Source organism: Notolepis coatsorum (genome assembly GCF_963971535.1).
Source record: "Notolepis coatsorum genome assembly, chromosome: 20".
In the NCBI taxonomy this organism is placed as follows: Eukaryota; Metazoa; Chordata; class Actinopteri; order Aulopiformes; family Paralepididae; genus Notolepis; species Notolepis coatsorum.
The window spans coordinates 17,552,868-17,580,230 of NC_140184.1; positions in this window are offsets into that span (position 1 = coordinate 17,552,868).

Here is a 27,363-nt window from a genome sequence, read left to right on the forward strand (position 1 = left end):
AGTACCAGGGCATCATGACTGCTTGCACCCCAGTTTCTCTAGCATTCTCATCGACCATGTTTGCTGTGGACTATGGGGAAATCCTACCGACTACGCCAAAAAATGTCACCAGACCCCCATGGGAAGTATCCAGATCTAGGGTTAAAGTGTGCAAACGCACGGATACACTTCCCAAAGGGCTCAGCTGACCTACCACACATGAATTTCCCAAAGACCACAAACAGACACGGGAGAATGTTTAAGAAACAATAAGAAATACTTTATTACAGGAAATATATTTATAGCATACAAGTTCATAAACCTAGATAAATAACTACTAACTAACCTAATCTAAAAGACCAGTGCCCGTAGGCCTAGGGTGAATAAAAGAGGAAGCGCTTCTCTGCACTGTAGGCCAACCCCAAGCTGCTACTCCCACCCCCACTATCTGTTCTGCCCCTGAAGCACTGCACATGTGGGAAATGGTGCTGATACTGCATCCAGGTCTGGAAATGGTCACAAACTAATCCAGAATCACACTGCACACTACACTACAAACATAGCCTGAGAATATAAATACCACACATCTGGTCTCAGGGAGTCACAGCACATAATCAAGTACTATTAGGAACAATACACACTGGTGGCACACAGCAAAGATAAGGGGGCATGTCTAGGGTAGTGGGTATGGGGTGCTACGAGGTTTAGGTCTGGGGCCAGAATGTTCCTCCCACATCCTAGCCTAGGTTGGGGCAGTGAAAAGCGCTGGTCATAGTTGGTAGACAATACGACAAAAAGGATATAACGCGGCCCGGAGGCGCATGGGCGGGGAGGGTCTCTCCTCCCCTCCCTCTCTCTCCCACAGCCCCGGGCTGAAAAGCGATCCGACTGGGATGGGGGAATAGGGTATTTCTTAGTACAGAGCAGACCAGGGTAATGCGGTAGTGTCCTCCTGGCGGCAAGGAAATAGCACAGTTAATTACACACGTTGAGCTCCTACGTTCATTTGTTAGTCAAATGGCCGCCCCGTTGTACTGCTCTCCAACGAGCGGGCCCATGTTAATAGTAGCAGCGTTTCAGCACGCGGTTGTGAGGGCTGTGTGTGTGTGTGTGTGTGTGGGTCATGAGCAGATAACAGGGATTCTTAAAGTTATCCGTGAAACGGACAACCACTAGACTGCTTACACAGATATTTTAGGAGAGGGGAAAAATTAAACAACAGAAAACAACCTTTACAGGTGGAAATCTCAAAGTGAGTCATTAAGAAAATAAATCAAGTCCCAAAAAAACAGGACTACTCTCAATAAAGAGGTATAGTATAAAAGTAAATAAGCCACAAGTACACCTCCTAATAAAGGAGTTTATATTGGAAAAAGTTAAACAATAAACCTCCACTAAGGGAGTTTATGTGTAGAATCACATGAGTAGCCTAAAATAAGAACAACTACCATAAAGCTCAATTCTGAATCAGCCATCAGACTACACTTCAATATAATGAGCGTGACCAAAAGGACAACCAACACTAGGAAATGAAAAAGCAGTTGACACTGCAATCTCCAAATTAAATAGACTCCACATGGCCATAGGCACAGCTGCACTGCATCAGGTGCAATCAAGCCCACACACCTGCCGACCCTTGAGGCAATTAACCACAGGGAACAGGGATTGACAGCTATCCCTCACAGAGAGGTGAAATAAAGAAAAATAGATAGCTGTCCCTCACAGAAAGGTGAAATAAGGCAAAAACCATGACAGGACCCCCCCTAGTCTCCGAAACTCCCGAACAAGCTCAGGGTCCAAGATGTCCCTGGCCGGAACCCACGTGCGCTCCTCTGGCCCATAACCCTGCCAGTCCACCAGGTACTATATACCCCTACCAACCCGCCTACTGGACAGGATACGCCGTACAGTATACACAGGTTGGCCATCAACGAATCAAGGGGGATGTGGAGGTCTCTCTGCAGGAACCAACCTGCTCCTCCGAACCGGCTTAAGGCTTGATATGTGAAATGTAGGGTGTACCCTCATCGACGAGGGTAACCGAAGACGCATCGTGACTGGGTTTATCTTGAGAACAATAGTGAAAGGGCCCACAAAACGGGGAGCGAGTTTGCGCGACTCCACCCGTAATGGAAGGTCGCATGTGGAAAGCCACACCTGTTGGCCCACACGGTAGGAAGGCGCAGGGCGACAGTGTACATCCGCCGACCGCTTGTGCCGGGCCGCAGCATGCACAAGAGCCGAACGCACCCTTTTCCATGTTGCCCGAGACCGACGGATAAACACCTCTGCAGATGGCACCCCCACGTCCCTCTCCTGTTCAGGAAACAGTGGAGGCTGATACCCAAACTGAACCTCAAATGGGGAGAGACCAGTGGATGCATTGCACAATGAATTATGTGCATATTCTGCCCATGCCAGTTGGTGACTCCAAGTGGTCGGATTGGAGGAGGCCAAGCAGCGAAGCGTACTCTCCATAGACTGGTTGGTGCGCTCTGTTTGCCCATTGCTCTCCGGGTGGAACCCTGATGACAGGCTAACCGTCGCACCCAGTATAGCACAGAATGCCTTCCAAAACCGAGCAGTAAACTGGGGTCCACGGTCCGACACCACGTCCTGGCAGATGCCATGAATTCAGAAGACATGGTCAACCACCAGTTGAGCGGTCTCCTGAGCAGATGGCAGCTTGACCAGCGGAATGAAGTGAGCTGCTTTGGAGAACCTATCCACCACCACCATGATGACGCTGTGACCATCAGAAGGAGGCAGACCAGTCACAAAATCCATGGCTATGTGGCTCCACGGACGACTAGGAATGGGCAAAGGATGAAGCAGCCCTGGTGGTGACTGTTGAGAAATTTTGTTCCGTGCACAAACGGGGCAGGCTGCCACAAATTCCCAAATGTCCTTCATCATACCAGGCCACCAGAACCTTCTGGCCAAGAAGTCACAGGTTCTGTGCACTCCGGGATGTCCTGTCAGCCGAGAGGAGTGGCCCCACTTCAACACCCGAGAATGAATGCTGTTTGGTACAAATAACCAACCCGGGGCACCCCACCCGGATCTGGTTCCAAACGTTGTGCCCTCCGCACAGCAGAGTCAATGCTCCATGTCACAGGAGCTAGGATCTGTCCTGCAGGAACAATGGGCTCAGGAGGACGGTCCTCTTCTGATCCATCATATAACCGGGAAAGAGCATCCGGCTTGATATTTTTAGACCCGGGACGGTACGTCAGGAGGAAATTTAACCGAGAGAAAAACAGTGACCAGCGAGCCTGTCGCGAGTTTCTCCTCTGAGCACCCTGGATATATTCCAAATTTGTATGGTCTGTCTAGACTGTGAATGGGTGTTCAGCTCCCTCTAGCCAATGGCGCCACTCCTCCAATGCCAACTTGACCGCCAACAGCTCTCTGTCCCCAACATCATAGTTTCTTTCAGCCGGCGAGAGCCCACGTGAATAGTACGCACATGGGTGTACCTTACCGTCGGACGATGAGCGTTGAGACAGAATAGCTCCGACTCCAAGCTCAGAAGCATCCACCTCGACGATAAATGGCAGGGATGGGTTAGGAGTAATGAGGATAGGCTCAGAACTGAACCTTCTCCTAAGCTCAATGAACGCTGCCTCAGCCTTGGGAGTCCACTGGAAATGGGAAGGTGCTGTCTTCCTGGTGAGTGCAGTGATAGGTGCTACCACTGAACTGAAATTACGAATAAAACGACAGTAGAAGTTTGCAAATCCTAGGAATCGTTGCACCTGCTTGACCGAGACGGGTGTAGGCCAGTCTGTCATTGCTGACACCTTCTTGGGGTCCATTTGAATCCTCCCCTCAGATACAATGAATCCCAGAAAGGACACAGAGCGGACATGGAAGGCACACTTCTCAGCCTTCACAAACAACCGTGCATCCAAAAGGCACCTCAAGACCTGCCTGACATGTTTGACATGGTCAGAAATGGACTTGGAGAATATCAGAATGTCATCTAAGTAGACGAAAACAAACTTTTCCAAAATCTCCCTGAGCACGTCATTGATTAACGCCTGAAAAACTGAAGGAGCATTAGTAAGACCGAATGGCATCACCAGGTATTCGTAGTGACCATTATGAGTGTTGAACGCGGTCTTCCACTCATCCCCTTGGCGTATGCGCACCAGTTTGTAGGCATTGCGGAGATTAAGTTTGGTAAAAATGGATGCCCCCTGGAGGTGTTCGAACGCCGAGTTCATCAGGGGAAGGGGATACCGTTTTTTACTGTAATGCTGTTCAGACCTCTGTAGTCAATGCAGGGTCTCAGTCCTCCATCCTTTTTTCCCACAAAAAAGAATCCAGCACCCGCAGGTGAAGTGGAAGGTCTAATAAAACCGGTAGCCACAGCCTCCTTGATGTAGGTGTTCATAGCTGCTCTTTCGGGGACCGACAACGAGTACAAGGAACCACGAGGGGGAATAGAGCCCGGCTGCAATTCGATGGCGTAATCATAAGGTCGGTGCGGTGGCAGGATGGTGACCCTTTGTTTGCTAAACACCTCACTGAGGTCAGCATAGACAGTGGGAACTCCCTCTGGTAACGGGTGTGACTCCACGCTCATGATGTTGGTGCTCTCCATGAGGGGGTCAGCTGTACAAGTAAGCGAGGAGAAGTCCTCACACAGAGCCTCTAAACTGTCTAAACTGTCCTCCGCCAGAACCTCCTCACCGAGGGAGTCCCAATCAAACTGTGGATCCCATTCCAAACTCCCATCCTGATCGACAGATGGCTGGGAGTGCAATGGTTGAGAGAGTGGGCTCTGGAAACCAAGACCGCCCACTGCTTCAACAGGATCACAACCGCTCTCACTAAACTGATCATAACTCGTGGGTGATGGAGGAATTTGGAAACAACGGTGACGGCATTGGGAGCCCCACTGCATGACAGTGTCCCTCTCCTCACCCCAATTTATCTGTGGCTTGTGTTTACTAAGCCAAGAATGACCAAGCACAATGGGATACGTGGGGGAATCCACCAAAAATAATCGAATGCGCTCAGAATGGTTCCCATAAGCAACCCGCATAGATAAATAATTGGTTCTTTTGGTGACACTGCCTGTACCCAATGGCCGTCGATCAAGCGCCATGACACTACAGGGCTTATGGAGGGAATGTACAGGTATTTTAGAGTCCTCAGCCCATCTGGAATCGATGAAACTGTCCACTGCCCCTGAGTCTAAAAAGGCGTCAACCTTAACAGACTGCCTATTCCAGCCTAAAACCACAGGCAAACAGGTTCGAAAGGGGGTGATGTGATGTCTCACTAGTGTCTCTCGGCCCACTAGCGAGACTGCCTGGAGTCACGCACAAAAGTGCTGTCCACCTGCATAGGTCCAGACGAGCTGGCCACTGAAGGTTGTGGAGGAAAGGACGAAACTTCCTCCAGCGGGACACGAAAACGTTGGCCCCGCCTCTCACGCTCACGGCCTCTGATCCGGTTATCAATGCGTATGGCGGTAGTGACCAGTGTGTCAAAATTGTCTGGAGATCCCACAACCGCCAAAGCATCTTTAACCTGATTAGATAATGCGTTGGTGAACAAAGTGATGAGTGGTCCCTCAGGCCAGCCTGTAGCCCCAGCCAGTGTCCTGAAAGCGATGGAAAACTCAGCTACACTACTGGCGCCCTGGCGCATGCGCGTCAGCTTCATGGCGACCTCTTTATCGTAGAGTTCATGATCAAAAACGATCTCCATCTCATTCATGAGTCCCTGTGAGTCATTTAAAACTGGAGCCTGAGCCCGTATGAGTGGAACAGCTCAATCGAGGGCTAGAACAGGGATATAATTAAGGCAACACGTGAATCCTCAGACTGAAAACGAGAAGGCTGGGCTCTGTACACTATTTGGCATTGTGCCAGAAAACCACGGCATTTACCTGACTCCCCATTAAAGCGTGAGGGGAGCTGGACTTTAGCCTCACAAGGTAATGACCGGGGGCCTGTGAGTAGTGCTTGAGAGACATTAGGTGGGCTCTGGTGAGGGGGAGGTAATTGTGCATTGGCTATGCGGTCAGCCAAATCACGCATGGAACTATCCATCTTGCGCAATCCTTCATACATCTCCCCATGCTGTTGCACCATGAGAGCTTGTTGTTGTTGTAATTGTACGATAGCTTCCTCATGTGAAAGCAATCCTTGCCGCTGCACAGCTAGTGCTTGTTCGAGACCTGTGTTATCCGCTGATGGCTTTTTCATTCTGTGAGGGCTGTGTGTGTGTGTGTGTGTGTGTGGGGGGGTCATGAGCAGATAACAGGGATTCTTAAAGTTATCCGTGAAACGGACAACCACTAGACTGCTTACACAGATATTTTAGGAGAGGGGAAAAATTAAACAACAGAAAACAACCTTTATAGGTGGAAATCTCAAAGTGAGTAATTAAGAAAATAAATCAAGTCCCAAAAAACAGGACTACTCTCAATAAAGAGGTATAGTATAAAAGTTAATAAGCCACAAGGACACCTCCTAATAAAGGAGTTTATATTGGAAAAAGTAAAACAATAAACCTCCACTAAGGGAGTTTATGTGTAGAATCACATGAGTAGCCTAAAATAAGAACGACTACCATAAAGCTCAATTCTGAATCAGCCATCAGACTACACTTCAATATAATGAGCGTGACCAAAAGGACAACCAACACTAGGAAATGAAAAAGCAGTTGACACTGCAATCTCCAAACTTAAATAGACTCCACATGGCCATAGGCACAGCTGCACTGCATCAGGTGCAATCAAGCCCACACACCTGCCGACCCATGAGGCAATTAACCACAGGGAACAGGGATTGACAGCTATCCCTCACAGAGAGGTGAAATAAAGCAAAAATAGATAGCTGTCCCTCACAGAAAGGTGAAATAAGGCAAAAACCATGACAGCGGTGCTCTCAATTCTCTTCAATTGTAATATCAGTTTGTATTATCCAAAGTTCCTTATAGCACAGTTCATATATTCCTTTTACTGTTAGTTCGGGAAACAGTACATTCATCCGGCGCAGATATACCGACACTTTGTGTTTACTCACGGCGTGTAGCGTGGCTACAATGTCTCTCTCTTGGTTTCGGCTCCACTCGTTCCCCAGAGAGAAAGTGAACACAGCAGGCTTGGAGCAGTAAGTGTCTTCCGTGGAACCAGGCACGAGAGAAGGGTAGCGTGTCCTCGTATCTCCGCAGTTCCGCGTTCCTGGTGTCGTCTGTGCGACTCTGTTCTGCCTACTGCCAAACATGAATCCTCCTTTCAACAGCGCCCGTCCTTCCGGGCACCGCCCCTCCACGCCAGCCAGCCAATCCATCTCCTGCTCCCTCCAGCAGCACACCCCGGCTGCGTAAGAAAGAGGGACCACATGTGTAGACTGTACGACTGCAAATAGGTTCCCCCCTGGTGGCCCCGCACTTGCCTGCTGTCACTGGCCTCTGCACATATCACCATCCCCACAGGACGGCTCCCCACGCCCCCACCGGGACTCCATGTACCTCATCTAAGAGGGAAGAAGGGACAGCATGGCGCAGTACTGCGATAGGAGAGTCCAATACACAACACAGTCGGAATTACACTTGCCTGTTAAAACGGCCAGGTAAGCATCTAGATCCTCATCAGGACCATCACTGGGCGTGTCCTCCTCTAAGGGTCCCGTAGGTACATCAACACACATACATACAGACACACACATACCCCCACTGTCTGTGAATGAATTTTTTGTTTTTCTATTTTGAGACCTCAAAGAGTCAGGATTGGAAACAATATATCTGATGAAATTGTTTTAAGTACTGGTTCGCCACAAGGCTGTATCTTAGCCCTTTACTGTTCTCTCTCTGCACTCATGACTGTACTGCTTCCTATGATAACAATCTGATAGTAAAGTATGCTGATGATACTACTGTCATTGGGCGTATAAACTCAAATGACGAGTCACTTTACAGATCAGAGGTGCAGAACCTAGTTAAGGGGAGTGAGACCAATAACCTCACCCTGAACGCTTCCAAAACGAAAGAGCTAGTACTGTATGGTTTGGTAACATTACAGACCAGGAGAAGACATTTCTGAAAAGAATTGTGCATCTCGCACACAAGACAATCGGGATTAATCTGCCAGCTCTAGAAGATATATATGTTGCCAGGCTGCTTTCCCATGTGCCTCTGGCATTATCAACGACCCCTCTGGTCACCCAGCCGCAGGCCTCTTTGTCCCCCTCCACTCGGGCAGACGCTACCTCTCTATCACATGCTCTACCTCTCCGTTTACTAAGAGTTTCCTCCCCAGTGCTGTGCGCAGCCTGAATAACTCCAAAGGTTAGATTTGTATATCTTATTTTTAATTTGGTGTGTTACTAGTCAGGTTGTGGAAGTGCTCTTTCTCTGTGTCTGTGCATTACGCACTTTGATTATATGCACTTTTATTGTAAATTGTGCCTCTATGCATTATGCACTTTACTATGATATGCACTTTAGGGAATGTTGATCTTAACCTTATAGCATTTGTCCTTTTATACTGTCTGTGTTTTTTCTTACTGTCCATGTCTTTTTTCTCCTGTAGGCCTACTGTTTCTGCTCTGCTCCTGTATTGGTTTAGTTGTAGACACACAGTATTGCTCTGTACCTGTATTCCAATGTGGATTCATCCATACATGGCAAATACAATCTCTGACTCTGACTCTCTGGCATGTCATTATGGAACAAAATTCTTCATATAGTGAAAATAAGTGAAAAAGTCCTTTTTGCTCTATCGTGTGTTGTCATTTTAATCTGACGAGTTTTGCTCCAGTTATTTCTGTCTCCATTCTTATAAATGCGTGAAGTGTTTTTAGCCTAAAGAGAACAAAAGGCTAACACATGGACTGTTGGGGCCATTTGACCACCCTGCATCTTGATTAGATATTAAGATTCAGCTGCACCGTGTAGTGTCAGGGGAAGGAACTAACCTCTGATAAGTCAAAATAAATATTTATCTGTAGCACTGAATATAAAGTGTCACAGGAGAAGAAACGGGATCCCTGGAGACCTGTTTGGAATCATCTGTTTGGCGCATGGTGTCCCTCCCGGAGAAGCGTCTTCCCAGAGCAACGTTGCCTAATTTAGTTTCAGATGCATGGCTACAGTATGTTTTGGATTCCACTCATTTCAACTAATTATTGTAGAGATCCCAGTGCAGCTTTATTAAAAAAGAGAGCCTATAGATTAAGTTGCAAACATGCAGTTTTGTATCAACGAAAGAAAATATGTGATCAGCTTATACCCATATTTAGGCTATTTGGTCAACAACAACAAAAAGCATCCCCTATTCTCCATAGAGACAAGCTTATATGGTCAACAAACCCAATTGCGGCATTTGGACCTGTCTAGTGACACCACACTCCTACACAGAGCTGCCATAATGCCTGTACCACGTCACAGCGTGCAACACAGCTCTGCCTTGTACGAGTGCTTTGTAACTGTACCAAATGCGGACATCCACGATTAGTTCAAAAGAAGACAAATTTAATGAATAGAAAATAACATAATTTATTCAACAAGGGACAATTATATTAGAAATAGGTATAGCACAGGTTAGTACGTCCTCTTTGGGCAGATATCAGATGTTTGACAGTGGAACAACGTCGTCCAACTCTGCATAAATGGCAAATACATTGTAAATGGTGCATTTATATAGCAGCTTTGATCCAAAGCGCTTTACAATTTTGTTCGTCACATTCTCACACTCACACACACCGATGGCAGAGGCAACCATGCAAGGTGCCAACCTGCTCGTCGGGAGCAGTTAGTGTCTTGCTCAGGGACACTTCGACAAGCTGCCCGGCGGGGAGGAGCGGGAATCGAACCGGGTATATACCTCCGGACTACCAGACGACTGCTCTAACCTCCGAGCCACTGTCTCATGCGTAAAGGGAGAATGCTTTGGGCAGAGAGATGTTTGACAGTGGAACGTCGTCCGTCCAACTCTCTGCGTAGGAGTGTGCAGTGACACAGTGCGACTGTCAGGGACGTCAGACAGACTGGAGACTGCCTTCATCCTGTCATTATGATGAGCGACCCTGATCAATGAAGTTCACCGTTTCCATGGACATAGACGCGGCGAAGGCTAAATAACCACAATCAATTAAGCTGTGCGATTCTCACACACAGACATGATTCTACCCAGTAGGAGGGACTTGATTCTCAGCAGCAACTTCTCATTTGCTCTTTTCCCTTTCGAGAGCCAGTTGTCCTCCATACTAGTCCTGATCGTTGTGCGCGCCGACGACATCAACTTGGAATTCAGTGGACATCCAGCTACGATCCTACCATCATGCAGTTCAAAGTGAAAAAACGAACGGAGCGTCAGCATTTTACGATGGCATATTTTTAAAACAAATATTTATTTTCTATTCTATCGATTCTCTGTGACACACACGCGGACAGACGCGCGGCATATGCCATATAGCAGAGATACCTCCACACACGCATGGTCACGCACTCGGTAAAACGCGCAGCAAACATACTCCTCCTGTGCAGAGGCTATACTGTTCCAACGAGGACAAGCTCGAAACCTCCCTGGATTGAGTCATGGATCTATGGTTCTATTCGACCCGAATTTGCTGGTGGAGAGTATTGTTTCTCATGAGCATTTTCCAGGACTATCTGAGCTCAATGCTGGACTGCCCGCCGACCTGCAGCTGCACTCAAACGGAGATCTATTGCAATAAGTCCGACAATGGCAAATTTTTCCCATTGCTTGCTCTCCAGGATACAGGGAGCAATAATGGCAGCAGTGTCGACATAGCTGAGTTATTCAAAAACATCACGTCAATGTAAGTTGAACACCGTGTGATTATATTATACACCGTTTTTTGTATAATGAATGCATCCTTAATTAATTGTATGTGCCCCCAATTAAACTTATCCCCCTCCGCAGCGCGCACATATATAGCATGGTCAAATAACTGAAGGATATTGCAGAGGACCTCAAATCACAGACTCAGTTGACTCGATGCTAAAGCAGTTTCTTAACAGTATATTATCGTCACCAAATAAACATGTATAGACCTACAAATGGCAACATTTTAGTCTACATATTCACCCCTTGGTGGAACCAGAACTTTATGAGTGAGAAATGATAAACTATACGAGTGAGATAATGCATTTAGCCTTTGTAGGCAATTTGACGATAGACGAATAGCAAGATTTATTTCGTTGAAATATTGATTGTGCCTTTAACCGAGAGAATAGAGTTTTTAAGTAAATAATGGGATGTTTAAAATAGAACACAGCAGTGATGACGCGCGCATTTCTCTCGAAGGCTTTCCCCTCCAGAAGAGCCTTTTCATTCTGCATCCCCAACCCCGCATTCCCATCCTGCTCTCTATCTTCCTTCCCTTCAAATGAGATTCGTTTGAGCAACACTCACTGGCATCGATCCTTCCTGCCAAGATCCGACATCAAAGAGTTCTTTCTTGAAAAGTAAAAAAAAAAGAAGAAAAAAAAGGCGCATCTCATGCTTCAAAATGAGACCGAAGTTAATGTGGGGTAGATAGGCTGTTGCTGATTTGCATAAGCAAAAGCTCTGCAATTGATTGTGATTCACTGTATGTCATCCTATACGTTCTTATGGCACAAAAATGCTTGCTTTCCGACAGCTGTGTATCCCATTTTGCCCTATCTCCATTTTAAGAGACGGCATGTCATTTTGTGTGTGTGTGTGTGTGTATGGTAGCTATTCGTCGCTGTCTTGTGCCGCTAGAGGGTACCCTGGTAGTTGTGAAGTCCAAACACCGAGAATGAAGTAAATTATATCTGTGATGAGCATGAAATCCTGCGATGGATTGCTTTTTTTCCTTAAGAAATTCTAATGTAATTGACCCAAGACTAATTGTGCAGTTAATGGCCCGTCGCCAACAGCACTGCAACGCATGCAGCTTCGTTATTTCCCCTGGCCCTTGGCTCAGCCCATTGGCGTCTTGGCACCTGCAGCTCGCAGTGAGCGTCTTGCTTGTCAGCACCATGTCTGCTGGACAGCTCCCGTAGAGACGGCAGAACGGCTCCCCTGAAAGGCGGTCTGCGCGGGCCCTCTCTGAACAACTAGATTACTCTCTCTCTCTCTCTCTCTCTCTCTCTCTCTCTCTCTCTCTCTCTCTCTCTCTCTCTCTCTCTCTCTCTCTCTCTCTCTCTCTCTATACGTGGGCCTCAGACGCATACATGTTTTCCCCCCACCCTTGAAATGTGGTATTGGTAGCATGAAGTCTATTTCATTCATCTTGAGGGAAATTGAGAGATAGAGAGAGAGAGAGAGAGAGAGAGAGAGAGAGAGAGAGAGAGAGACAGAGAGAGAGACAGAGACAGAGAGGGGGGGGGGTAATTTGATTAGATGGAAAATGGTGGTTGGGCTCATAGCTGAAGCTGGTGAGGCTTGGCCAGCCAAGGAACTGTGAAGATCAGATAATAGTATTTCCACTTCTCACATTAGAGATTCATCACAAGCATCATTGTTTGAAGTAGATGATATACAGCCTTGCTGTGAACTGGCAACAGGAGTGATATTTGGAAAGATAAACTGTTTTCCAAGCGCAATTGGGAATATTTGACATTCAAATGAGGCTCTCTCATGACTGCAAGGTGTGGGTGTTTGTTTGCCATATCCAATCAGGAGCTCTGCTTTTATTTCATCTCCTGGTCATGACATTCAGGGGTTTGGGCCTCTTGTTCTCCCTGTGGAGGTCCTTACTGTTGTTTATGCCTGGACAGACACGACTCAAAAGTTATCACCGTGGCATCGATCGCAAAACGAAAGCCCCCGAAGCACATATAGGAGAGAAAAACAGTGGCGATGACTCCTTCTCCGCTTTGACAGGTTCTGTTCCAGCCTTTGTATCTATTCACAGGACCTGGATAACTGAGACCTCTCTGGTGCAGAGGATCGCACCGCAAGGAGGAGAAATCAATTTGTCAAAGTTGCCTCATGAACATTAAGGTCTACAAGGCACTAGAGATGTGGGGTTATTTTTAATAAGACGGTCATTAAGGAGGTGTTCTCATTCAGTGTGGGAGAACTGGAAATAGATATGTGTTCAGTTTGCCTTTGTTTACCCTCGGTTGCACCGAATAGCTGAGAGGATTGTTCCAAAGCTATTGTGTTTTCCTTTGTTCTTTAATGTCAGCTGCAAGTCCTATCAAAGGGTCTGTGTGGACCTTTGACATTATCATCCATTTATTGGCAAACACACCTATGAAGATAATACATTAAAGGAATTGATCTATGATTTATGGGATATTTCCAAGCACAGGTACCCTGGTCCGAGCCTTCTGTACGGGACCCTCAGGCTGGACTTTAAGCATCACTGCTGGTCCGAGCCTTCTGTGTGGGACCCTCAGGTTGGACTTTAAGCATCACTGCTGGTCCGAGCCTTCTGTACGGGACCCTCAGGTTGGACTTTAAGCATCACTGCTGGTCCGAGCCTTCTGTGTGGGACCCTCAGGTTGGACTTTAAGCATCACTGCTGGTCCGAGCCTTGACCCTCAGGTTGGACTTTAAGCATCACTGCTGGTCCGAGCCTTCTGTGTGGGACCCTCAGGTTGGACTTTAAGCATCACTGCTGGTCCGAGCCTTGACCCTCAGGTTGGACTTTAAGCATCACTGCTGGTCCGAGCCTTCTGTGTGGGACCCTCAGGTTGGACTTTAAGCATCACTGCTGGTCCGAGCCTTGACCCTCAGGTTGGACTTTAAGCATCACTGCTGGTCCGAGCCTTCTGTACTGTAGGCTGCACGAGACCCTCAGGCTGGACTTAAGCATCACTGCATTCGTGTTTTTCTCTCTGATACTGTCTATATTTTAGACCATATGAATTTGAACCTCAAATGTGAGCAGTGTCATATTTTTTGCATATAGCTTGTGTGCAGGCTTTAATAGCCTTATGCTATTCTAAGTCCACAATATCAGTCTTATTGTCACTGGAGTAGCTTCAGACTTGCAACAATGAATGTAGCCTTGTTGTCAGATTCATAGCTTTGTAAGATAGCATTTCATAGTCACACACTTTTGCACTCACTGTCCAATGCCAAAATAGAATCCCTCTTTAACCTTTGAATTGAATGTATTCATTATTTATTACATGATTACATACCTTCTTTATTAAGGGATATACCCTCATTTCCAATGGTGCTGAAGTTACTATAAATGAGAAAACTAGAAAGGTGCTCAGTAGAATGCAAATCTCCACCAGGCGGCAGTCAGACAGTTAGTTCAATATGCCTGCCTCATCGTCTGAACATCACAGGGTGGACACACAATAGCACACAAGTATGACATTTTAGAAAGTATGAAATGTATTTCAAGGGGAATATATAATATACCTTTAGGAGTTGAACAGAAAATAGTACAAGTACTTGGACATGTACTGGAATAAACCTTAAAATCTATTGTGATGGAATAAACCGTTAAACCTATTTTAGTGTGTGTCTACCCCACCCCCCAGCATGAAATTAATATTTGTCAATAACCGATGATATTCTAGAATTCAGGTCCCTGGCTTGCTGTAGCTTTTGTGCCTACGTTTAATCAAAATATGCCTTGTGATTTGCGTGATTAGCTCTGGACAGACAGATATCTCTATATCTATATATAGGTACGTATATGTCAACCAAAACATATACAATGGGACACAATACAATTTATAATCAGATTTTTTTAATGCTCCAGGCCTAAAAGTTTAAACCTGTATATTTTTAAACTGCAATTCATTCCAAGTGTAGTCTTTCCCAGATCAGAACTAAGTGTAAGCCAGATTTGGGAGAGCAGAATAGTAGGCTCTACATCATCTAAGTATGGTAGTGGCAGCATGTCTGTATTTGACTATAATCCAATGCAGAAAGGAACATTGCTTCAATTATTCTATTTTGACTACACTTGAGAAAACAGGTCCTGGTTCTGTACAGAAAGCCAAGTTTCATCTGCAACCTTTTTACCAAATCAACGACCCACAAATTTTACGACACAAGGGAAATCATGTAACACGAGATGAGTGCAATGATAGGGACTTTTTTTTCTGCCATTGCAGTTGATATCACTCTAGGCACTGTAGGTTGGGACTCCCCTGTTATAAGCATAACATCAAGTTTGCATGAGCCTGTCTTTGTCGTAAGTAGGTCAGGGCTGCCATCTGAGAATTTGAAGGCGAACGCTGGTTGGTTCAGAAGCCTGACATGCAGAGATGCAATGAAAAGGCCGGTCCATTTGACTGACCTGGCTTCTCCCATACACACACACACCCTCCTAGCTTAGCCCCCCCTCCCCCCTCCTCCACATACTGTACACCCTCCTAGCCTAGCCCCCCCTCCCCCCTCCTCCACATACTGTACACACCTTCCTAGTCTAGCCCCCCCTCCCCCCTCCTCCACATACTGTACACACCTTCCTAGCCTCCCTTCCCCCCTCCTCCACATACACGCCCTCCTAGCCTAGCCCCCCCCCCCCTCCTCTACACACACGCCCTCCTAGCCTAGCCCCCCCCCCCCCCCTCCTCTACACACACACCCTCCTAGCGTAAGCCCCTCCTCCTCCACATACACAGCCTCCTAGCCTAAGCCCCTCCTCCTCCACATACACACCCTCCTAGCCTAAGCCCCTCCTCCTCCATGTACACACCCTACTAGCCTAGCCCCCCCTCCCTCCCCCAAGCCTAGCTCCCCCCACATCCTCCACACACACACATCTGCAGGCAACCCAAGTGCTTTAAAGACGCATACTAATGAAGCACCTTCCTCTTTAACAATCAAACGATGCATTGAGGGACCAAACGGCTAAGAAGACCTCCTGAAGGCTTCACTTTTTCAGCCTGGATTAGAGAATCCCTTTAAAGCAGTCCTGATTAGCCACATACAAGGATCGGAATCACTTTCGATTGGCAATTAGTGAAGCTTGTGGTTTCATAGAGGAGATTATGTGTCAGTGCTGCTGCCAAGAGTGCGCAACAGTTGATCATGTTCAAATTCCAGGGACAGTGTGCGAATTATAGCAAGTAATTTGGGGAGCCCTCTTCTTGTTAAAGGTGGTTTGGGGGCCCTCTTCTTGTTAAAGGTGGTTTGGCTCTTCTTGTTAGAGGTGGTTTGGGGGCCCTCTTCTTGTTAAGGGTGGTTTGGGGGCCCTCTTCTTGTTAAAGGTGGTTGGGGGCCTCTTCTTGTTAAAGATGGTTTGGGGTAGGGCTGGGCGATATATCAAGTTGTATCGTGGCTTGTTCTACATGAGATGTAGTAAATTACTATATCGTGAACTTCGAGTATATGTTGTCACGTCGCGGCTGAGGTGAGACTTGCTTTAGCGCAGAGCTGTCCTCTCATTTTCATTATAGACACAGACCAGGCGGACCTTAAATGACATGCAATTGTAATTTCATTAGACACAGACTAGCGCGGACCTTTAATGACATGCAATTTAATTGACGCGAGCAATGGGCTAACGTTAGCTGCTAACTTATCCCATGACTAGGCTAAGCTAACTAGCGTTAGCTGCTAACCCTGGAAACGCTCAAAGCGGACTCCACGACACTAGTTCCATTCGTGAGGAAAGGGGGTGGGTTATATTGACGACGCTTGACAACAGAGGTTTAAACATAACTTCATATTTATTGGTTATTCGTTTCTTTATGTTGGGCATCCAGTTCCCATCTCTGTGTGTTAAACTCTTCCTGTGTTGACATTCGAGTGTGACATCATCACCTACGGCAGCTTAGACGCTCAAACGCAACCTAGAACAAAACCCGAGGGGGGGGGGGGGGGGGGGGGGGGGGGTGGCTCTCTTGCGCGTTCTCGCCCGCGCGCTCTCTCTCTCTCCTCTCTCTCTCTCTCTCTCTCTCTCTCTCTCTCTCTCTCTCTCTCTCTCTCTCTCTCTCTCTACATTCAATGATTTAAAGTAGCCAACGTTACAGTATAAATACTAACTGGACAGTTGATGATATAAACATTTAATTTCATTATCTGAAATATTCTAAAATCATTAAGTCTGCTATAAGCCATTATCCCTTTGTGTGTGATTATTATTTCCTCACAGTAGTGTGTATATATATATGTGTGTGTGTGTGTGTGTGTTTGGCTAAAGTGGATAGAAAACACAGTACTGTGCAAAAGTCTTAGGCACCCAAGAGTTTTTATATAAATTGTCTTAGATGTAAATATTTTTTTTTATTAGTGTGTCAGTACTATAGTACATTTTCATTTAATAATTTTATAAAGCATCTCCATGGTTTAATATGCAAACCTATGTTGCAGGGACTTATTATAATCATCATATTGGCGTGACTGTATGCATCAAAGGGTTAAATCAAGCATTTTTAAGTGCTTTAGAGGACATGTCAAAATATCGCGATATATATTGTGTATCGTGATATGGCCAAAAATATCGCGATATCATTTAGAGGCCATATCGCCCAGCCCTAGTTTGGGGCCATCTTCTTCTTAAAGGTGGTTTAGGGGCCCTTTCTTGTTAACACTATAGGGACCAGCCACGAGTTAACTCGGGTTTCGGTGCCATGCGTTGTGGACCAGAGCCACGAGTTAACTCGTGGCAAGTTGTTATTGTTTTATTCCATATTAATAACCGTATTAACGTCCCAGATCGACTCTGCAGATTTACCCGCATATTTGATTTCCGCAACATGCAATACCGGCCAGATCCGCTTAGGGGCGCCATCGCTCCACTGCAGTATCATTGAGGGCGAATGGGAAAAAAATTATTTTACTGTCTATGGGCGTTTCATATGAGCCTGGATCCCAAGCGAACATCCTCCATCTTTGATCACGGTTCGAAGCGCAGATTTCAGCCTGGAATATGGGATTATGATCAGCCAATGGACATATCGATCTACCAGATGCCGATGAATAATGAGGAAATGCTGCCGGCGATCACATGGGCTGACGGTAGGACACACTTACCCAAAATTACAGCCGGATTGGACATTGTTGTAAAACGCAAGCGATCGATCAGTGAATGTGGCTACTTGAACGCACACTGTATTGCTAATCAATAATACTAATCGGCGTCCCCGCTGCCCCCATTTCATCCATAGATGCTCTGTAATAGTCCGGATGCTAAGCAGTTTGTTTTATTTCATTCGTATATATACAACAGAAATGCTGTTCGAAATAACGTGACTAGCCTTTAGCCCTATAAATAGCTTTCCAGAAAAAATACGAGACGAAAACTGCGATAAAGCTTATATTCACGACGCTATAAAATGACACCAACTGATGGATTTTTATTTTCTTTAAGCCATTATGAAGGCACGGTTTATGCACTCAAGTGACAATGAGAATGGACAGCTAGCACTACTATAAAGTATATATATAGCTATCCAAAAGTACATCAGTTTGTTTACAAAGCGTGGTCCTCCAGCCACATATTAGATGGCTAGGGCCGGTCGTCAATGTGTTAAAGATGGTTTGGGGGCCCTCTTCTTGTTAATGTGGTTTGGGGGCCCTCTTCTTGTTAAATGTGGTTTGGGGCCCTCTTGTTAAATGTGGTTTGGGGGCCTCTTGTTAAATGTGGTTTGGGGGCCCTCTTCTTGTTAAATGTGGTTTGGGGGCCCTCTTCTTGTTAAAGGTGGTTTGGAGGCCCGTTTCTTGTTAAATGTGGTTTGGGGGCCTTCTTCTTGTTAAAGGTGGTTTGGAGGCCCTCTTCTTGTTAAAGGTGGTTTGGGGGCCTCTTCTTGTTAAATGTGGTTTGGGGGCCCTCTTCTTGTTAAGGGTGGTTTGGGGGCCCTCTTCTTGTTAAGGGTGGTTTGGGGGCCCTCTTCTTGTTAAAGGTGGTTTGGAGGCCCTCTTCTTGTTAAGGGTGGTTTGGGGCCTCTTCTTGTTAAATGTGGTTTGGGGGCCCTCTTCTTGTTAAATGTGGTTTGGGGGCCCTCTTCTTGTTAAAGATGGTTTGGGGGCCCTCTTCTGTTTAAGGGTGGTTTGGGGGCCCTCTTCTTGTTTAAGGTGGTTTGGGGGCCCTCTTCTTGTTAAGGGTGGTTTGGGGGCCCTCTTCTTGTTTAAGGTGGTTTGGGGCCCTCTTCTTGTTAAAGGTGGTTGGGGCCCTCTTCTTGTTAAGGGTGGTTTGGGGGCCTCTTCTTGTTAAATGTGGTTTGGGGGCCCTCTTCTTGTTTAAGGTGGTTTGGGGGCCCTCTTCTTGTTAAGGGTGGTTTGGGGCCCTCTTCTTGTAAGGGTGGTTTGGGGGCCCTCTTCTTGTTTAAGGTGGTTTGGGGGCCCTCTTCTTGTTAAGGGTGGGTTTGGGGCCCTCTTCTTGTTAAGGGTGGTTTGGGGGCCCTCTTCTTGTTAAGGGTGGTTTGGGGGCCCTCTTCTTGTTAAAGGTGGTTTGGGGCCCTCTTCTTGTTTAAGGTGGTTTGGGGGCCCTCTTCTTGTTAAGGGTGGTTTGGGGGCCTCTTCTTGTTTAAGGTGGTTTGGGGGCCCTCTTCTTGTTAAAGGTGGTTTGGGGGCCCTCTTCTTGTTAAATGTGGTTTGGGGGCCCTCTTCTTGTTAAGGGTGGTTTGGGGGCCCTCTTCTTGTTAAGGTGGTTTGGGGGCCCTCTTCTTGTTTAAGGTGGTTTGGGGGCCCTCTTCTTGTTTAAGGTGGTTTGGGGGCCCTCTTCTTGTTAAAGGTGGTTTGGGGGCCCTCTTCTTGTTAAATGTGGTTTGGGGGCCCTCTTCTTGTTAAGGGTGGTTTGGGGGCCCTCTTCTGTTAAAGGTGGTTTGGGGGCCCTCTTCTTGTTAAGGGTGGTTTGGGGGCCCTCTTCTTGTTAAAGGTGGTTTGGGGGCCCTCTTCTTGTTAAGGGTGGTTTGGGGGCCCTCTTCTTGTTAAGGGTGGTTTGGGGGCCCTCTTCTTGTTAAGGGTGGTTTGGGGGCCTCTTCTTGTTAAGGGTGGTTTGGGGCCTCTTCTTGTTAAAGGTGGTTTGGGGGCCCTCTTCTTGTTAAGGGTGGTTTGGGGCCCTCTTCTTGTTAAGGGTGGTTTGGGGGCCTCTTCTTGTTTAAGGTGGTTTGGGGGCCCTCTTCTTGTTAAGGGTGGTTTGGGGGCCCTCTTCTTGTTAAATGTGGTTTGGGGGCCCTCTTCTTGTTAAAGGTGGTTTGGGGGCCCTCTTCTTGTTAGGGTGGTTTGGGGGCCCTCTTCTTGTTAAGGGTGGTTTGGGGGCCCTCTTCTTGTTAAAGGTGGTTTGGGGGCCCTCTTCTTGTTAAAGGTGGTTTGGGGGCCTCTTCTTGTTAAAGATGGTTTGGGGGCCCTCTTCTTGTTAAGGGTGGTTTGGGGGCCCTCTTCTTGTTTAAGATGGTTTGGGGGCCCTCTTCTTGTTTAAGGTGGTTTGGGGGCCCTCTTCTTGTTAAGGGTGGTTTGGGGGCCCTCTTCTTGTTAAAGATGGTTTGGGGGCCCTCTTCTTGTTAAGGGTGGTTTGGGGGCCCTCTTCTTGTTAAGGTGGTTTGGGGGCCCTCTTCTTGTTAAAGATGGTTTGGGGGCCTCTTCTTGTTAAAGATGGTTTGGGGGCCCTCTTCTTGTTAAAGATGGTTTGGGGGCCCTCTTCTCGTTAATGGTGGTTTGGGGGCCCTCTTCTGTTAAGATGGTTTGGGGCCCTCTTCTTGTTAAAGGTGGTTTGGGGGCCCTCTTCTTGTTAAAGATGGTTTGGGGGCCCTCTTCTTGTTAAAGATGGTTTGGGAGCCTCTTCTTGTTAAAGATGGTTTGGGGCCCTCTTCTTGTTAAAGATGGTTTGGGGGCCCTCTTCTCGTTAAGGGTGGTTTGGGGGCCCTCTTCTTGTTAAATATGGTTTGGGGGCCCTCTTCTTGGGTGGTTTTGTGGCCCTCTTCTTGTTAAAGATGGTTTGGGGGCCCTCTTCTTGTTAAAGATGGTTCGGGGGCCCTCTTCTTGTTAAAGATGGTTTGGGGGCCTCTTCTTGTTAAAGATGGTTTGGGGGTCCTCTTCTTGTTAAAGATGGTTTGGTGGCCCTCTTCTAGTTAAACATGTTTTTTCTTGCGTAAGGCAATCGTTAGTGACCCAGTACTATAGATAGACTATAGTTTATTGTTTCTTTCAGGTGGGCCAAGACCCCCGTGTTGATCACTACATGTGACACCCATGTGATGGCCTTGATCACTACACGTGACACCCATGTGATGCCTTGATCACTACATGTGACACCCATGTGATGGCCTTGATCATTACATGTGACACCCATGTGATGGCCTTGATCACTACATGACACCATGTGATGCTTGATCACTACATGTGACACCCATGTGATGGCCTTGATCACTACATGTGGACACCCATGTGATGGCCTTGATCACTACATGTGACACCCATGTGATGGCCTTGATCACTACATGGTTGAAAGATTCATGCCTCTATACTCCATCCTTAGCCAATTTGAGCTTGGACTAATATTAATTTTTTTTGTTTAGTTATTTTTTTATTCAAAAACATAAATGATCATTTACTATCAAGTAGGATGAGTCACCCCCATCTTCCATGTCTTGAAAAGACTGCGGGATACAATTTCAACAATGCGGCGCTCTCTCAGGTCATTGCAAAGTTCAACCCTGTTGTTGTCGTACATGGTGTGCATGTTGATCAGTGTTGTATTCTGCCTGTGGCTCCCCTGGGTTGAGGGATATGGCCTTGCCTTTTGATTTGATTTGATTTGATTTGATTCATTGGGCATTCGTACTAAATAAATTACACATCAAACATGGAAAGACATGATAAAAAGCACAGAGAGCACAAGAGATGAATGCCTGGATAACCCATTAAGCTGGTAAAGACCGGCTTATTTTCAATGGGGTCCACAGAAAGGGTTGCAATCAGGAACAGAGACTAGACAAGACAAGACAATAACAGAAACAGCATCAAAACAGACAACTTTATATCACCAGTTAACAATTTAGCAATAAATGTGTAAAACATACTAAATATATAGGTACTCAATTTGATTAAGGGATGGGTGTAGGTTATTGGAGATTGTAGTGGATTACTGTAATTGGCTCAAATATATTGCATTCTGTCTTTGCACAGTGTGGGTGAGTTAAATAGTTTTAATTGTTAAAAACCTTAATATTTAATGCAAGTACTATTTCCTCTGTTGAGAGCACGAATGGAGAGAAAATAACATTTTAAAGTGATTTCGATCTCTTGAGATTCTCTGGAAGAGCGTCTCAGTCTCTGATGGCACTGAAGTGGAAGGTGGAAACTCCGAGCCCCATCACGGGAGCGACAGCGACGCTGAAAGAGCTGCCTCTGGTGTTGTATCGGTGAGCACTCGGAATACGAGAGAAGTCACTTGATATGTGGTGAGCATTGCATTTATTGGCAATTTTCTGGACATGATTTAGTCTAAGGAATTCAACTCGATCTTCCATCTTCAGTAAAAAACCAAGGCTGGAAAGCTCCCCCTGTCCAACGTGAGTTTCTAGGTCCCACTTTAATAAATCTGACCGTTTTGTTTTGTATCACCGGAGCTTGCGAATCCCAGTGTGCCAGGCAGGAGAGTCATTATTGAATTAGGGCAGAGCAGAGTCGCTTTCGGCTTTTGAGATTCAAGCATTTCCCTTGTCTGTACAAACAGTAGCCTTGTATTTATTCTCTGAATAACACATTTGGCAATATCACTTCATATGACACTGATCTATAACTATACCTAAAATTGACTAGGGATGCACGATCGGTAACCATATCGGTATCGGCCCTTGATAGTGATTATTTCATATCGGTATTGGTCCGATGAGCAAAACTGCACAGATATATATTGACAAACATATATCGGCTGGTGATGGTGATTTTTGTTTGTTTGTTTGTTTTGTTTTGTTTGACAGTTTGTTTGGATAAAGTTACTTGCATCTGACAATGACACAGCACAGGATTGTGGGCTAACATTGATTCAGTATGTACAAAAATAGTATATACAAAATTGGATTATCATAGAAATTTGTTTTATTTATGCAGATCATATCGACATCAGTAATTATGGTTATTGGCCATAGCAGAATGTTGGTATTGGTTAGGTTATCAGTATCAGGCAACATTTTCATATCGGTGCATTCCTACTAAATACTCTGTGTTTAGACTCAATTGTGTGTTGATTGAACATTACCTTGAAATCTTTAGTATTCTTCAGTTTACGTTGAGACCTAAACAGAACACATTCAGTTATTATTTTATACCTTTTGAGATAGTTTGTTGTTGACTAGCCTGTTGTACTCCCTGGCTTATTGGAAATAACACCAGCACCGTGATGTGAAAAAACAATAGCACTAGCATCATCCGCGTAACGTTTGCAACTTTGTTACAAAGACAATTACGGCCACACGAAGGGGACTCTGGGAATTAATCGTTCACTTTTGTTCACATTTCATTAATCTGCTGTCCTTGCAACCTTTATGTTTAGTCTCTCTCTCGACGTCACATGGTGTGACCTTGACTGCCAAATTGTCATTGAGTCTGAACGATCACATGCATGGGAGCACACATCCCCAGTGCATTATTATTATTATTTCCAACGATGTGAATAGCGTCTTTTTGCAACCACATTTAAATAGCCACGGGCGTTACCTCCACTCGCCAATGTGAAAATTATAGATTTGTGTGTGTATGTGTGTTTTATTTGTTTAAAAGCAGGACAACAAATGACACAACTAGGAACACAGCGTTCCCCCCTCCCCCTCCGCACCTCATTCCATCTCCAGTAACAGTGGAGTCGACGTGATTGGTTGGAGATGGCATGTGCGTTGACATAGTGAGATGTAGTTTGGGTGGTAAGCTGGCGTGATGAACTAATGGTGTTTTGATCCCTGGGTTTCAGATTTGACCGTCAACGCGATCAATGGCGAGGCCACACAGTGGAGACATAAACTGTCATTGAAAAAACACAACATGTTTTCTTAGCTGGGAGATGTATGAGTACCGAGCATCACCATAGCTCCTTCTATCGATCGTCTCAGATGGTCCGCGATTTCTATATTTGTTCATTCCAGTGGGGTGTTGGTATATGCTGCTTTATGTCATGGTCTTGTGGGCCTGACAAGGTCCTAAAGGGCTGATCTTAAAGGGTCAGGGAACGTGGCACAGTGGTTAGTGTTGTTGCCTCACAGCAAGAAGGTATTAGGTTCCAACCCCCGGCGTGAGGCTTTTCTGTGTCGAGTTTGCATGTCCTCCTTCTGTTTGCGTGGGTTCCTCCGGTATTCATATTTCTTCCCACACTGAAAAAAGACATGCGTGTTTGGCAGGGACTACAGATGAAAAGTAGCTCATTAGCTAACTCCGGCACATTTACATTCGTGTGGAAACTGAAAATGTTGATTAATGTGCATTGTCCCTGGAGAAAAAAAACGATTTAATCTAGTGAAATTCCCAATGAGCCAAGAATTCTCAACGTCTATAAAGAATTTTGAGTGTGAACTTGACATGGCACATGTGCTTATGTAAATGTAGACCTGAACACTCACCTAGGTGAATGTGAGAAGACACTGATGAATTTGAGTGGCCAGATTGTCACGATTCAGGAAGGAAGTAGAGGGCTCCTACACAAAGTTAACAGGGGCTATGAGAGGATATTTGGATACTAACTAAATTTGAATAAGAAATACTAATATAATAATAATAATAATAATAATAATAATAATAATAATAATAATAATAATAATAATAATAATAATAATAATAATAATAATAATAATAATAACAATAACAATAATAATAATAATAATAATAATAATAATAATAATAATAATAATAATAATAATAATAATAATAATAATAATAATAATATAATATAGGACAGGGATGTACAATTGTGCAGGATGTAGTAGATATTTGTAGTAGATATTAAATTGGTCAATCTTCGATGACACAGATCAAAGGCATAGTTGTAGCCATTAGTGTAAGGGCCAAGATGCCGATGACTTCTGACTGAGGGACGTCGGGTGGGGTTGCTAGCGAGGTTGGTGTCAGGTCTGCTTGCACTACATAGTGTTATAACAATTCACCTCACTCTACTTGGTATTCTCCTCTATATTTGTGAGGAGGTAGGTTTGCAGGTTGATGTTTGTTGTAGCGTGGGTGTAGCATCTCTCTGAGTACAATACTGTGCTTACATAAAAAGTGCACATTTTCTGAATACCCCATAGTAGTACAGTGTTCAAATGCTTATTACTAAATATATTATAATATTATGTAATATTATCACTTTGACCTTTGTGTGCACTGTGCAGTTATGTAGTGTAACTTCAACAACATTGCCCAGTTTATTAGTACTGCAACTGAATTGCTGATCACTTAACCACCCCACGAAAGTTCTGTTGGAAGTCACAATGATTTCTAATGTTCAGTAATCAAAATATATAATGGTGTTTGGTGTTTGGTGTCTTGCATAACAAGGACACACGGTGTCATTATCCAAAGCGCTTTACATTTTTGTTCCTCACATTCACTCACTCACACATTCACACACCGATGGTGGAGGCAACCATGCAAGGAGCCAACCTGCACATCGGGAGCAATTAGGGGTTAAGTGTCTTGCTCAAGGACACTTCGACATGCTGCCCGGGAACATTCTGATTACCAGATGAACACTCTACCTCCTGAGCCACTGCTCCACATGCTGCAGTTGGCATGCCTGACTCACGACATTCAGATCAAACTGTAAAACTGGTGTTGCAGATTAAATATAAATTAAAAAACAGCAATTCTATATCCTATTTCTCGCCTAAATGTTGTCAGAAACATATTTTGGTGAACCATTTAGGTGGAAAAAGAGAAAAAAGTTTATTTGCCATGTTTTTCCTGCTACCCATGATAGGGCTGCACAATTTTGACAATAATAATAATTGCAATTATCTTACTTGATATTGTGATCATGATTAATAATTACGATTAATAGAATTACACACCTACTTTTTACAGCTTGTCCTCTGCCCAAATGATGATGGACGGTTATTTCCCTGCATTACCTTGGATATATTTTAATAGGAATGTCTGAAGGAAAATGTGCTGATCTCACAACAAAGACGCGGCTTATTAACTATCAATGAGAATGACCTGAATTACCCAAAATGCAAGAGATTAAAGGGAGATGTGATGGTAAGAGACCATGACAGGCTAAATGGGAGTGTTGGCAGCAGGTGTGACGTTATGTTCAATAGCCTACCTCTGTGGTGCCTGCCTGTGGTACCTATCTATGACAGGTGATACTCTTTATAAAAGTACAAATACCTTGTACTGTTTTCATTTTTTATTTTATTTATCTACCTCTGTGCAGTGCTCACAGTGCAGGGACTCCTGTGATTGGTCAGACAATGTAGCTGAGGAATGTGGAGTGCTTGATTTGATGTAGAGGAGCAGGCAGTCAAAATGGAATGTGTCAATCGCAGTCAATCATGTTAATTGCGGGGGCCAAAATCATGATCACAATTAATATACAATTAATTGCGCAGTACTATCAGTGATGGCTGTCAGAATGTAGAGCTACTTAACACTCATTTGAACAGAAACGTATCACTTACAGCTCCTTTAATTTTGCCCTGGGTAGGCCTAATACATAAATAAAATAAAAATTGGTAAATGGCTGCTTTTTTATATAGCGATTTTATCCAAAGCACTTTACATTTTGTTACTCACATTTTACCCATTCACTCACACACCGACGGTGGAGGCAACCATGCAAGGTGCTAACCTGCTCATCAGGAGCAATTAGGGGTTAAGTGTCTTGCTCAAAGACACATCGACACGCTGCCCAGGAGGAGCGGGAATCGAACCGGGAAACTCCGGATTGCCAGACGACTGCTCTACCTCCCAAGCCACTGTCGCCCCAAAAAAATTATAATAATAATCCCCACCCCCTTGTGATTGTAACCTGTTTCTAACATGCTACGTATGCTTCCTATCACCCTTCATATGCTTCCTATCACCCTTCGTGTGCTTCTAAACATCAATCAATCAATCAATCAAATGTATTTGTATAGCACATTTAGACATGACACTTGTCAACCAAAGTGCTTCACAGTAAGTCGCATAGCAAAGAAAGTGCCTTAACTCATTCTGCGCCATCGCTTAAGTGCGCGAGAGGGCGCTAGAACGCCACTGCTTTAATCAATGGGGGGACTGCGAGATTTGCGAGTGCTTAAAATATATCTTAAATTATAGCTATGGGTCAATACACCCGTCGATTATCAGTGAGTTGCTTCCAGTCACATGTATGAAACGAATTGTTTTTTCATTGGTACATTTCCGTTTTATACCGTTTTGAATATGATTATAGTTTTGGTGATTCTTAGGCCATGGTTACACTTACACATTTCATTTTCGAATTATTTCGTTTTGCATGTCCAAGTTAATAGGCAACGCCGTTTGGCAGGCAATTCGTTTTCCTAGCGGCAAGGCTCAAAGGGGGTTTTCATTTT